Source organism: Piliocolobus tephrosceles, chromosome X, assembly GCF_002776525.5.
Source record: "Piliocolobus tephrosceles isolate RC106 chromosome X, ASM277652v3, whole genome shotgun sequence".
Classification (NCBI taxonomy): domain Eukaryota; kingdom Metazoa; phylum Chordata; class Mammalia; order Primates; family Cercopithecidae; genus Piliocolobus; species Piliocolobus tephrosceles.
In genome coordinates, this window is record NC_045455.1 from 87,300,627 (window position 1) to 87,314,599 (window position 13,973).

The window sequence follows — 13,973 nt, forward strand, 5'->3', positions numbered from 1 at the left end:
CTGTGCTCTGAGCGGTGTTAGTAGTGCTCAATCGTGTGGCCAGGTCTTGGCTAGGATGGCTGGGCTGGCTGAGTCTCCCTCCATGTGTTCTTTCGCCCTCTAGGAGGCTAGCTTGGGCTGCTGACGTATTGAAGGAAGAATCCCTACCAGCTGGAGAGAGTAGGTCCCATTGTAAGTTGCTTTTCAAGCCTCTGCTTGCATCAGTCTTGCCAATATCTCATTGATTGAAGCAAGTCACACCGCCAAACCTAGCATCAATGTGAGAGGGAACTATGCAAGGAGATGAGTTCAGGGAGATGTGATGTATTGAGGACCATCAGTGTAACAATCTACCATACCATATTTTATAGAATATATGCTACAGTGTGTTTTATGCTCTCCATATGAGCAACTTTTTCTTTTGGAAAAATTCGTTCTTTTTTTTGCCTCAAAAAGTGACATTTGTTCAAAGAAAAAAAATGACAAAATGTCCATCCCTTGGCTTCCTTCCCTCCCCCACCCCTGCTGCTCCTCAGCCCCGCCAAGACTGAACTCTGGCTGGGGCTAGGAAACAGGACAGCCCCTCAGAAGAGGTCAGCAACACTGAGGGGCATTTCCTCAATGGAGGTGCTGTCGATGGTCTCGATGTCTCGAAGAGTCCTCTTGTCTTCTTCTGTCACCATGTTAATAGCCACACCTTTACGGCCAAACTGTCCACCTGGGCTCATTCTGTGGAAATGTTTTCCCTGTTCATGGGAAGGTCGTCGTTGATGACTAAAGAAACCTGCTGCACATCAATGCCTCTGGCCAGCAGGTCAGTGATAATCAAAACTCTGCTAAAGCCAGAACCAAACTCCCTCATGATCATGTCTCGTTCTTTTTGGTCCATATCTCCATGCATGGCCGAGACAGTGAAATCTCGAGCATGCATCTTCTCGGTGAGCCAGTCCACCTTCCTTTGGGTGTTGAGGAAGACGACTGCCTGGGTGATGGTCAGGGTTTCATACAAGTCACGCAGTGTGTCCAGCTTCCCGTCTTCTCATTCTACATTGATGTAGAATTGGCGGACACCCTCCAGGGTCAACTCTTCCTTCTCGACAAGAATCCGAATGGGGTCCCTCATGAACTTCTTGGTCACCTCAAGCACATCAGAAGGCATTGTAGCTGACGGCAAAACTACCTGGGTGCTGCTGTGGAGCTTTTGGAATATGTCATTGATCTGGTCCTTGAATCCACGGCTTAACATTTCATCAGCTTTGTCCAGTACAAACATCTTGATGTATTTGGGAGACAGGTATCTCCAGTTAAGCATATCAAACACATGGCCGGGGTACCCATGATGATATGGGGAGCTTCCATCTGCAGTTTCTGCACCTCAGCACTAACGGTGCCCCCGATACAGGCGTGACAGGAGGCATCCATGTAGTCTCCTAGTGCCATGACCACCTTCTGTGTCTGCTGAGCCAATTCTCGAGTGGGTGCGAGGACCAAGGCCTGGGTGGCTTTTAGATCTAATTCAATCTGCTACAGAATTGATATGGAAAATGTGGCCATTTTCCCAGTGCCAGATTGGGCGTGAGCAATCACATCATAACCCTTGATACAAGGTAGGATGGCTTGCTCTCCCTTGGTATCTAATGGTAGATGGCATCTAATGGTAGATGTCATGATGAAGGGACTCCGGGAGGTTCATGTCATCAAAGCTGTCAACAATCTCATTCCAGTTACTCTCGATGACACCTTCGGGCTCCATCCCATCAGGGCCATTGTCTCTGGATTGGGAATCCTGACTCGCAGACGTGATCCTTAGAAACTAGCAACAAATTAGTTCTTAACGCACATTGATTACTGTGATGACCAGCCTCTAAGATGGTCCCCAATGATTCTCACCATCTGGTGATCCATGTACCTAATAAGATATTGAGGAAATGACTGTGTGATTTCAGAGGTTAGGTTATAAAAAGACCTTGCAGCTTCTGCCTCACTTGTTTGGATCACTTACTTTGGAAAAATTAGCTATTTGTCATGAGAACACTCGCTCAGCTATAGAGAGGTCCATGTGATGAGAAATTGAGGCGTCCTACCAGCAGCCAATACTGGCTTGCCTAACACATGAGTGTGCCATCTTAGAAGCAGATCGCCCCAGCCTCAGTCAAGCCTTCAGATGACTGCAGTCCTGTGACAGACTCCAAGCCAGAACCACCAGCTAAGTCATTCCCAAATTCCTGACTCACAGAAAGCATGAGATAATAAATGTTTATTATTATTTTAGGCACTAAGTTTTCGAATAACTTGTTATGCAGCAGCAAGTAATTCATACAATTACCTACCAGCTTTATTTAGGCAAGACATAGAAGGTCTGAATTAACTTCTGAGATATTTTGATTATCTAGAAAAATTAAATTTATTTTTCTTAGACATCAAATCTGTGTTTTCCCTTAAGGAGAAATAGGTTTTGCCTTTTATATGAATAGTATTTAAAAAATAAATGGATAGCAAAACATTGTATCTTGTGCAAAAAACAAGATCCAGCATCATCAGTTGTATACTTTCCTCCAGCAAACAAAAGCAACAAATCATTCCCTGGTTTGTTATGCAAAAGAGATGTATTTTTAAATATTTTTAAGATATAGGGAGGTAAGGAATTTGACTGAACAGCATGTCCATGGAGACTTCTAAATTTTATTCAAACAAATCCTATATTTAAAAAACATAACTGGTGACGATTCCCTGGGGAATTCCCCTAAGCCCTTCTTTACTGCTTGGTACATGGTGTGCTCTTATTAAATACGGTTGAGTCATTTGAGATTTAAGCAATACAGTGCTGGGTTGAATACTGGCTCCATCATTTCCTAAAGTAATTTCTCTGAGCTTTGCTTTCCTCATCTCTGTGTGGAGATAAAGGTGCAAATCGTGTGGGGTTGTTAGGGGACTTACCTGTGGTAACGTATATTAAGGACTTATATCTATGTTATATGTCACATATATAACAGACTTGTGCTAGTAGCAAGACCCACTTTTATCTTCTTTGTGGCACTGTGTCATATGCGTTTTATGACTCCTCCATGCAGCACATTTGTTTTGTGCTAGGAAACACACTTTCATAGTAGGAAGATTCATTAAAGTATTGCCCTGATGGCCTCATATAAACTTTATGCTCCTGGGAACTATTATAGTTCTTTCTATCTATAAAATAAACCCAAAAGAAGTTGAAATATCAGTTATTAGAAATTCTTTTTTTTTTTTTTTTTTTTTTTTTTTTTTTTTTGAGGCGGAGTCTCGCTCTGTCGCCCGGACTGGAGTGCAGTGGCCGGATCTCAGCTCACTGCAAGCTCCGTCTCCCGGGTTTACGCCATTCTCCTGCCTCAGCCTCCCGAGTAGCTGGGACGACAGGCGCCCGCCACGTCGCCCGGCTAGTTTTTTGTATTTTTTTTTTAGTAGAGACGGGGTTTCGCCGTGTTAGCCAGGATGGTCTCGATCTCCTGACCTCGTGATCCGCCCGTCTCGGCCTCCCAAAGTGCTGGGATTACAGGCTTGAGCCACCGCGACCGGCAGAAATTCTTAATAAAACATTGAGTAATTTACAAAATAACTTTAGGCCAGGCACAATGGCTCACGCCTGTAATCACAACAATTGGGGAAGCCGAGGCAGGAGGATTGCTTGACCCCAGGAGTTTCAGACCAGTCTGGGCAACATAGCAAGACCCAATCTCTAAAAAAATTTAAAAAATTAGCCAGGCATGGTGGTGTGTACCTGTAGTCCCAGCTACTCAGGAGGCTATGGCGGGAAGATGGCTTGAGCCCAGGAAGCAGAGCCTGCAGTGAGCTATGACTGCCTCTGCACTCCAGCCTGGGCAAAGGGGCAAGACCGTGTCTTTAAGAGGAAAGAAGAAAAGAAAAGAGAACACAGAGAGAAATTAGAAATAGGCTTATTGCAGTTGCCAATTCTGTGTCTCTCATGAAGTCCAGACTCTCCGTCTTTGGAATACTTGGGCCAATAGAACTTAATTGTATGCTCAGTTTGACCATATTTTAGGTGCAGCTTTAAAACATATCATTTATTCATTCATTCAATAAACGAAAGGACAGACCCCGAGATAAGCAACTGCAGAGTGGGTGTGCCCAACCAGACCTCAACCCTGTCCCTAGTTCTGATTGTCTTGTGTCTAAAAGTTGCAGGGACATTGTCTGACGCCGCCCAGATGTGGAGAAACGTGTAGGAGAGACAGCCAAAAGAGGGTGTGCCACTTGGGCAGCCTGCACTTCCTCCATTTGACCCAGAAATGGCCTATGAATTTCTCAGACAGCTGGGACGTGGCTGGACTTAAGCTATCTTACGTACGCCATCCAAGGCCACTGTCCTTCAGGCAGGGCCAACCGAGGAGCTGTGGTGAAGGCCCTAGGTGGGCGGAGAGAGCTCTAACGCCAGCCAGAGCCCGATCTTCATGCTGCAGAGCTGCAGTAGGGAAGGGCATCTGACGCACATCTACAAAACCCAGAGATTGGTCCAGGAGAGACCCAGCATGTGACCCCTGCCTCACAAACAGTCAGACTGTTTGTGTCTGTAGCCCACAAGGCTACAGCGATCCAGGGAGAGGAGACTGCCTCCCCGCTCCGGGCAGCCCAGCAAGGAGCTGTCCCGGCTACTCTGTTCCACCTTCTGCTGCGACCCAGGAGGGTAGGTCCAGGGGAGCTGGAGGGGCAAAGTGTGTACCCTCCAAGCCTTTGTCTCCTATGTCAAGGTGCTGTCAAGATACACAGCAAGGAGTATGAGATACCTACTCCTTGAAGAGGAGGCTGACTTCAAGTAGGATCAAAGGTTACTATTTTAAAAACAAAACTTTTTATTATAGAGAATTGCAAACACAGTACGCAGCTTTAAAAAATAATGTTCATTCATTCATTCATTCAATAAACGAAAGGACAGACTCCCAGATAAGCAGCTGCAGAGTGGGTGTGCCCAACCAGACCTCAACCCCGTCCCCAGCTGTGACTGTCTTCTGTCTAAAAGTTGTGCGGACATTGGCTGATGCCGCCCAGATGTGGAGAAAGATGTAAGACAGCCAGCCAAAAGAGGGGTTCTATTTCACAAAACAGAAAGAATAGTGTGGTGACTCCCACCACCAACCTTCAATAATGACCAACTCAGCCAGTTTTGCTCATCCATACTTACCCTCCAACTTCCCCATCCCAATTATTTTTAAACAAGTCTCAGATGTCAGACTACTTTACCATAAATATTTTCGTATATATCACCAAAAGGACTTAAAATAGCCATTATATTCCTGAATATTATCAGATGTTCCCAGATTGTACCATAATTTTTTATAACTTGATTAGGAATCCAAATAAGTTCTATACATTGCACTTGGTGTTTATATCTTTTCAGTGTCCTTGGCTCCTAGCACTTTGGGAGGCTGAGGCGGGTGGATCACCTGAGGTTGGGAGTTCAAGACCAGCCTGACCAACATGGAGAAACCCCATCTCTACTAAAAATACAAAATTAGCCAGGTGTGGTGATGCATGCCTGTAATCCCAGCTACTAGGAAGGCTGAAGCGGGAGAATCGCTTGAACCCAGGAGGCAGAGGTTGCAGGGAGCTGAGATGGTGCCATTGCACTCCAGCCTGGGCAACAAGAGTGAAACTGTGGGCTGTGTGCGGTGACTCACGCCTATAATTCCAGCACTTTGGGAGGCCGAGGTGGGCAGATCACAGGTCAGGAGATCGAGACCATCCTGGCTAACATGGTGAAACCCCGTCTCTACTAAAAATACAAAAAAAGAGCCAGGCATGGTGGCAGGCACCTGTAGTCCCAGCGACTCGGGAGACTGAGGCAGGAGAATGGCGTGAACCCGGGAGGCGGAGCTTGCAGTGAGACGCGATCGCGCCACTGCACTCCAGCCTGGGCGACAGTGCAAGACTCTATCTCAAAAAAAAAAAAAAAAGAATCCTTTAATCTGTGGTTTCTTCTGCCTTCTACTTTATTTTCTTGCAATTTATTAAAGAAATTTGGTTGTTTTTCCTGTAGAGTTTCCCACAGTCTGGGTTTTGCTGATTGCTTCCAAGTGACCTTGGTAACATGTTCCTCTGTCCCACATTTTCTATAAATTGGTAGTTAGATTGAGAGGCTTAATCAGATTTAATTTTTTGCGGGGGGGGCAAGATTATGTTACAGGTTATTTCTTTCTCTTTTTCTTTTTATTGTGGCCAAAAATAAAATAAAATAAAACCATATACCTAAAATGTACAATCTTAAGTGTTTTTAAGTGTACGGTTCAGTAGCATTAGTATCTTCACACTGTTGTGCAGCCATCACCACCATCCCTCTCCAGAACCTTTCCAACCTGCAAAACTAAAACTCTGCACCCATGAAACAAAAGTTCCTCATTGCCCCCATTCCAGCACCTGCCAATCACCGTTCTACTTTCTGTCTCTATGAACTGGACTACTCTAGGTACCTCACGTAAGTGGAATCACACAATATTTGTCTTTTGGTGACTGGTTTGTTCCGCTATCATAGTGTTCTCAGGGTTCATGTTGTAGCATGTGTCAGAATTCCCTTCACTTTCAGGGCCTCCATTGTATGCGTACCACGTTTTTTTATCCATTCATCCGTCAATCTGCCCAGTCTTTGGTCGTTTACACCTTTTGACTATAATGCTGCTATAAACATGGGTGTGCAAATATCGCTTCAAGATCATTCATTTAATTCTTGTGGGCATATACCTAGAAATCAAATGACTGGATCCTAAGGTAATTCTATTTCTCATATTTTGAGGAAACTTCAAACTGTTTTCCACAGCAGCTGCACCATTTTACAATTCCACCAACAACGTGCAAGTGTTCCAATTTCTCTGCCTCTGCTCCAACACTTGTTTTATTCTTGTTTAATTGCTACACATTTTTTGTTTTTTGATTAGCCATCCTCACGGGTGTGAGGTTATATTTTATTGTGGTTTTGATTTGCATTTTCCTAATGATTAGTGACGGTGACGCTGAGCATCTTTCATATGCTTTTTGGCCATTTGTATATCATATTTAGAGAAATGTCTGTTTGAGTCTTTTGCCCATTTTTTTAATTGAATTTTTTGTTTTTGTTTTTGTTGAGTTGTAGAAATTCTTTATGTATTCTGGATCCTAACCCTTTATAACCCTTGTTTGAATTGCAAATATGTTCTACCATTCTGTGGGCTATTTTTTCATTCTGTCGACTGTCTTTTGATCCACAGAAGCGTTTAATTTTGATGTAGTCCTATTTGTCTATTTTTACTTTTGTTGACTGTTCTTTTGGTATCATACTGAGGAAATCCTTGATAAATCCAATATTGTGAAGCTCTCCCCTTACGCTTTTTTCTACAGTTGTCTTTTTAGCCATTATTGGTGATTATTGCCAAGAACAATGATTTCACCAGAGGTTCCAAAAAATGTGATATTCCAATTTAATCCTTCTTCCTTTATTAGTTGAAATACTTCTGTAAAGATAAATTCCCTCTTTACTGGGTTGTCCTGGGGCTCATTTTATGCTGGAAACATTTATTTTTTCCTTTTATTTACAAGTTTTCAAAATAATGTATTGGTTGCCTAGTCATCCTTAGAAGAGGACAAATGAGAGAGTTTTTTAAAGTTGCATTGTAAGCTTAAACATTTAAGGATTTTAATGTGTTTAATCCACAGCAGTTGTTATTTTTATTGTTCAAACATTTCCATCTTTAGACAAAAGGAGACTTCATGTTGGCTCCTGGATTCTTTTGGCATGGCCCTAAGATTTTTTTATCCATTCCTTGCTTTCTGATATATCAAGTTGTTTTAGGCCTATTTGACAATTTCCTGTCCTAGACAAAGAATTGACCATTGAGATAATATTTAAGTATAAATAGTACTGAGATTTTAAAATATAGAATGAGACTACTGTAATAATCTCAACATTGGCTGGGTGCAGTGGCTCACACCTATAATCTTAGCACTTTGGGAGGCCAAGGCGGGTGGATTACCTGAGGTCAGGAGTTCAAGACCAGCCTGGCCAACATAGCGAAATCCCATCTCTACTAAAATACAACAATTAGCTAGGCATGATGACAGGTGCCTATAATCCCAGCTACTTGGGAGGCTGAGATAGGAGAATTGCTTGAACCTGGGAGACGTTGGTTGCAGTGAGTCAAGATCATACCACTGCACTCCAGCCTGGACAGCTAAGCAAGTCTCTGTCTTAATAATAATAATAATAATAATAATAATCTGGACATTGTGGAATTGGACTGAACTATCCCAAGATTCTTGAGTATTGAGACTAGCATAATCAGGGCATTTATGGAAAAACATGAACCGATTTCATGTTTATACTCCCAATGAATTGAAAATTCTTAATGGGTTGATACAGACATCCAACTGGAGGGGTCAAGAAGGCAGTTGAAGGCATAATTTAGAACTTAGTGGGAAGATCCAGGCTGAAAGCACAGAACTGGGAAATATCTTGTTTACTGATCTGTAAGTCACAGGGATAGATGAGATGCTCTAGAGAAAAAATGCTGAGGGAAACGAGAAGCAGGCCAAGGATAGAGCCTTGGGCTACACCAACAGTTAGTCATTTGAGAAGAGGTGGAACCAGTAGAGGGATCCAAACGTTTATTAAGTTAGGCAGAAACCAGGACATTGAGGTGGTCCTGAAACCAAAACAAGAGTATATTTCAAGAAGGAAGTCAACTGTGTCCAAGAGAGAAGTTGAGAGAAAGACCAGAAAACAACCATTGTATTTGGCAAAGTGGAAGTCATCTGTGACTTTGACAGGAAGGGTTTCCAAGGTCAGTGGGGTTGGAGGAATCAGTAGAGTGTGTTGAGGAGATGGACTCTGTCTTCATGGAGACTTCAAGGTAGTGGACTCTCAGTTATCCCATGACATCAAGTGGCAGGTAAGGCGTCTCATTACCAAAGAACAACCTTACACCCAGGGAAGGAGAGCTCCATGTGTTCAAGCGGGCAGGTGGGCAGAGAGGAGGGCAGCAAACTATGGGCAGATCAGGCCCACTCTTTATCTGCTTTTTTTCAAAACCATAGTTTAAAAAAACACGTAACAGAAAATTGGTCATCTTAACCTCTTTTTTTTTTTCTTCTTTTTTTGAGACAGGGTCTTACCCTGTCACCCAGGCTGGAGCGCAGTAGTGTAATCTCAGCTCACTGCAACCTCTGCCTCCTGGTGATTCTCCCACCTCAGCCTCCTGAGTAGCTGGGATTATAGGTGTGAGCCACTGTGCCCAGCTCATTTTTTTTGTATTTTTAGTAAAGATGGGGTTTCGCCACGCCGGCCAGGTTGGTTTAACTATTTTTTAAGTGTCCAGTTCGGTAGTGTTCACTAAGTATATTCATCTTATTGTTCAATGGATCTCCAGAATTTTTTTCACTTTGCAAAACTGAAATTCTATACCCAGTAAATAACAACTCCCCATTCCCCCTTCCCCTGCGCCCGTAACAACCACCATTCTACTTTCCATCTTGATACATTTGACTACTCCAGGTACCTCACATAACTTACCTCCTTATTTAAGGAGTCTGGAAGCTGGCTGCAGTGGCTCACACCTGTAATCCCAGTACTTTGGGAGGCTGAGGCAGAAGTTCGCTTGAGGCCAGGAGTTTGAGACCACCCTGGGCAACAAAGCAAGACCTCATTCTACAAAAAAAAAAAAAAGTTTTTAAATTAGCTGAGTGAGATGGCACCTGCTTATAGTCCCAGTTACTCAGGAGGTTGAAATGGGAGGATTGCTTGAACCCATGAGTTGGAGGCTGCAGCGAGCTATGACCATGCCACTGCACTCCAGCCTGGGTGACAGATTGAAACCCCATCTTTAGAAGAAAAAAAAAAAATCAAACTCATATCTCAAAGAGCCATGTGTATGAAGGACTCTGCGGAAGAACAGTTGGACTGTCCAGAGAAAATATAAGTCCATGCTGCAAAGCCCAGACTGGGAAAGGTCCAGCTAACCAAGAGCAGCATTTTGGGAACTTAGAGATAAAACTGACCACTGAGGGTATGCGATGCTTCCCCAGCTCATGGCTGCCCAAGCCGAGGAGAGCCAGGTGGACTGCCAGAGGAGTAAGAGGCAACATCCCACACAGAGAGGAAGAAGCACCGGCCAGTGGCTGTTGTGAGGCGGCTTCTGCAGCTGCTGGAAAAGGCTCTGCTGAGACGGCTCAGCTTGATTGGCCTTGCCTTGGAAACAAAGAGCAACAGGTGAAAGAGAAGGTTAAAGTCGAAAACAAACACTTGCACCCATCCTGATGAGGAGCTGGGTATTGCTGGGGCCTGATGGGACAGCTCAAGGCCACCCTTCTTTTTTGGGATAATGCTCAATCCTCCTCCAGAAAGGTGTCTGGGGAGGCAGGACCGTGTGGCTCTTTCAAGAGGCAGCCTGTCGCCGCACACCCAGGCTCATCTCTCAGAAGGCTTACAGACGTCCGAAGCAGACGCCAAATGTTGCAACCAGCGTCTCAGAGTCTCCTGTCCTGGTGCAATAACATGGGGCAACCCAGTCTGAGTTTCCCGGTTACCATCTTCAAAGCCAATGCTAAAGGGAGGTGGTGATAGGAGAACTCACTGGCTCCATTGGCGCACCCATTTGGTAATGCTAATGTGTGCATTTGAGCTGCCATGTCGGCTTACATTCAGCGTGGCAGTGCGGTTTTTCTAGTCATTCCTAGTAACCGACCTTGGCTGCAGGAGCTCCAGGCTCTAGTCCCAATCCTGCTACCTGTCAGCTGTGTGACTGTGGTCAGGCCACTCAACTTCTCTGAGCCTTGGTAGCAGCTGTGTCCCACAGAATTGTTTTGGAAAAGAAGATTATATACCTAAAGTTAACTTTTAACCATAAATTATTACCGAAAGTTTGGATTTTGTATTGTATCCTTAAGAATGCGTTTTACTGAATTTTAGTAAAGTCCTCCAATAGCTTCCCATTGCCTTCCCTTGACTTAAGAGTGTAGGTGATGTGGGGCCTGCCGAACTCTGACTGCATTTCTTCCCCTCTTGCTGTCTTCACACACAGACTCTCACCACACTGAACTTATTTCTGCTCCGGAAGTATTTCAATGCTCTTCCCACCCCAGGGCTTTGGCCCCTGTTCTCCCTTCTGCTTGGAATCCTCCTCATTCTGGCCCAACTCAAATATCATTTCATCACATCCATCACTGTACCTAATGTTGCCCCCGACCTCCTTACAATCTCTATCCCGGTAAACTTACTGTATTTTCTTCATGAAACTGTCACCCTCTTATTTCTGTTGGTTTTACTTATTCTTGTGTTCCCTATGAAAAGGGACATAAAAGCTAGACGTTTGCCTTATTCACTTCTGTCTCTTTCACCTAGAGTGGCGCCTGGCTTGTAGGAGGAGTTTAATAAGTATTCATAGGGCCGGGCGCCGTGACTCACGCCTGTAATCCCAGCACTTTGGGAGGCTGACGTGGGCGGAGCACGAGGTTAAGAGACAGAGACCAGCCTGGCCAACATGGTGAAACCCTGTCTCTACTAAAAATATACAAAAATTAGCTGGGCGTGGTTGTGCGCACCTGTGATCCCAGCTACTAGGGAGGCTGAGGCAAGAGAATCGCTTGAACCTGGGAGGCGGAGGTTGCAGCGAGCCAAGGTCATGCCACTGCACTCCAGCCTGGCGACAGAGTGAGATTCCATCAAAAAAAAAAAAAAAAAGAAAGAAAGAAAATTCATAGAACAAAGTAATTACCACTAGGGAAATTCTTCCTGTCAATTTTTTAAGCCAGCACAGTGGCTCACTCCTGTAATCCTAGCACTTTGGGAGGCCAAGGCAGGTGAATCATCTGAGGTCGGGAGTTCGAGACCAGCCTGACAAATACGGAGAAATCCCATCTCTACTAAAAATACAAAATTAGCCAGGTGTGGTGGCTCATACCTGTAATCCCAGCCACTCCGGAAGCTGAGGCAGGAGAATCACTTGAACCTGGGAGATGGAGGTTGCCGTGAGCCAAGATCTCGCCATTGCACTCCATCCTGGGCAACAAGAGTGAAACGCCATCTCAATAAATAAACAAATAAATGTTTAAGTAGGTTCATTCATGGAAGCAAAGTAAATTTCAAATAGTAATTTTATATGACTAAGAATCTGGTTCTTCAGGTCCTTCTATACATTACAAAAAACAAAAACAAAAACTATACTCATTTTGAATATATGATCTTGTAATCTACTTTTCTCAACATCACTGAATCTTTCTTCTGCAACGTTTTAATGGTGCCATGTGGATGTACCATAGCTTACCTGACCAATTCTCTCTGGTGCATGTATTGAGAAATACTGCTTTGAAGAGCCACTAATGGCTGGGCGCGGTGGCTCACGCCTGTAATCCCAGCACTTTGGGAGGCCGAGACGGGTGGATTACGAGGTCAGGAGATGAGACCATCCTGGCTAACATGGTGAAATTCCGTCTCTACTAAAAAATACAAAAAACTAGCCGGGAGAGGGGCGGGCGCCTGTAGTCCCAGCTACTCGGGAGGCTGAGGCAGGAGAATGGCGTAAATCCGGGAGGTGGAGCTTGCAGTGAGCTGAGATCCGGCCACTGCACTCCAGCCTGGGCGACAGAGCAAGACTCCCTCTCAAAAAAAAAAAAAAAAAAAAAAAAAGAAAAGAGCCACTAATAAATATTCCAAATGTCCCTCCAGAAAGGCTTTGCCAGTTTACACTCCTACCAATGTATAAAAGAGATTCATTTTCTGAACTCCTGCCAATACTCAATTTCATCACTGAAAAAAGGAAACAAAATGTTTGCTAATTTGATAAGTGCAAAAGGATCTCATGATTGCTTTATTTTGCTTTTCTTTACTTGTGAATGTGAAGTGTTTTTTTCATTTGCAATTTTATCATGTTGTATTTCCTCGCTTACAAATGATCTCTCTATGTTTCTGTTGGCTTTATTTTTTCATTGTTATTGTTGGTTTTCTCTGTGGTATTCATCTTTTATTGATTTGTCAAAGCTATTTTTATATTAAAGTGATTTGCCTTTGTCACAGATTGCAAATATTTTCCCAATATGTTTGTTGTCCTTTAATTTTGTTTTTGGATCTAGGGCAGTATAAATCCCTAGCCAGGCTCATGTTCTGGAAGCTAAGCCAGCCAGAAGGGGAAAGTTCCTCTCAGCGAAATCTAAGTCCCAGCCTAGCCAGTCTGGGGCCCTGAACAACATAAGGCCAGGCTAGAGCATCTGAAGTGTTCAGATGATTTCAACTAAATATTTCTACAGCAACCAACTGCCATTTATTCTTACTAATGGACATTGCCTCTGATCTATGGGTATTTAAACTTTAGGAACTTTTAAAGGTGGGAATAAATGAAGCTATAACGGTAAAACAACAGGCATTAAAAACTTTTTAAAAATTTAAAAATATTTTATTCACTTTTTTTCTCAGAGGGCAGTCTTCTTCTGCCTTCTCTCTCATAGAGCCAGTAATGCAGCTAGACATGGTGGTTCACGCCTATAATCCCAGTACTTTGGGAGACTGAGGAGGCAGGATTGCTTGAGGCCAGGTGTTTCAGATCAGCCTGGCCAACACAGTGAGACTCCATCTCTACTAAAAATTTAAAAATTAGCCAGGTGTGGTAGCATGCACCTGTAGCTACTCAGCTACTCCCAGCTACTCAGGAGGCTGAGATGGGAAGATCACTTGAACCTGGGAGTTTGAGGCTGCAGTGAGCTGTGATCATGACACTGCACTCTAGCCTGGGTGACACAGCAAAGACCTTGTCAAAAAAAAAAAAAAAAAAAAAAAAAAAGAATCAAGGGCCAGAAATGCAATAGGAGGTGAGCCCTGTGGAGAGAGATTGGCAGTAAGGAACATTCAGTGTAGGGAGGGAGAAGGTACATCAATGCCTTCCATCTCCAAATGAGTATTTGGATGTCCTTTCCTCCCAGTCTCTACTAATCTCAATCTCAATACCTACTATTGAGTCCCTTCCTTCCAATCTCTAGTAATGATTGGCACA

General features: G+C 43.8%; 1 pseudogene; it reads right to left on the bottom strand.

Moving 5' to 3' along the window:
- Positions 1-563: 563 nt before the first annotated feature.
- On the bottom strand, positions 564-10,620 carry LOC111540428 (annotated as a pseudogene).
- Positions 10,621-13,973: the final 3,353 nt, after the last annotated feature.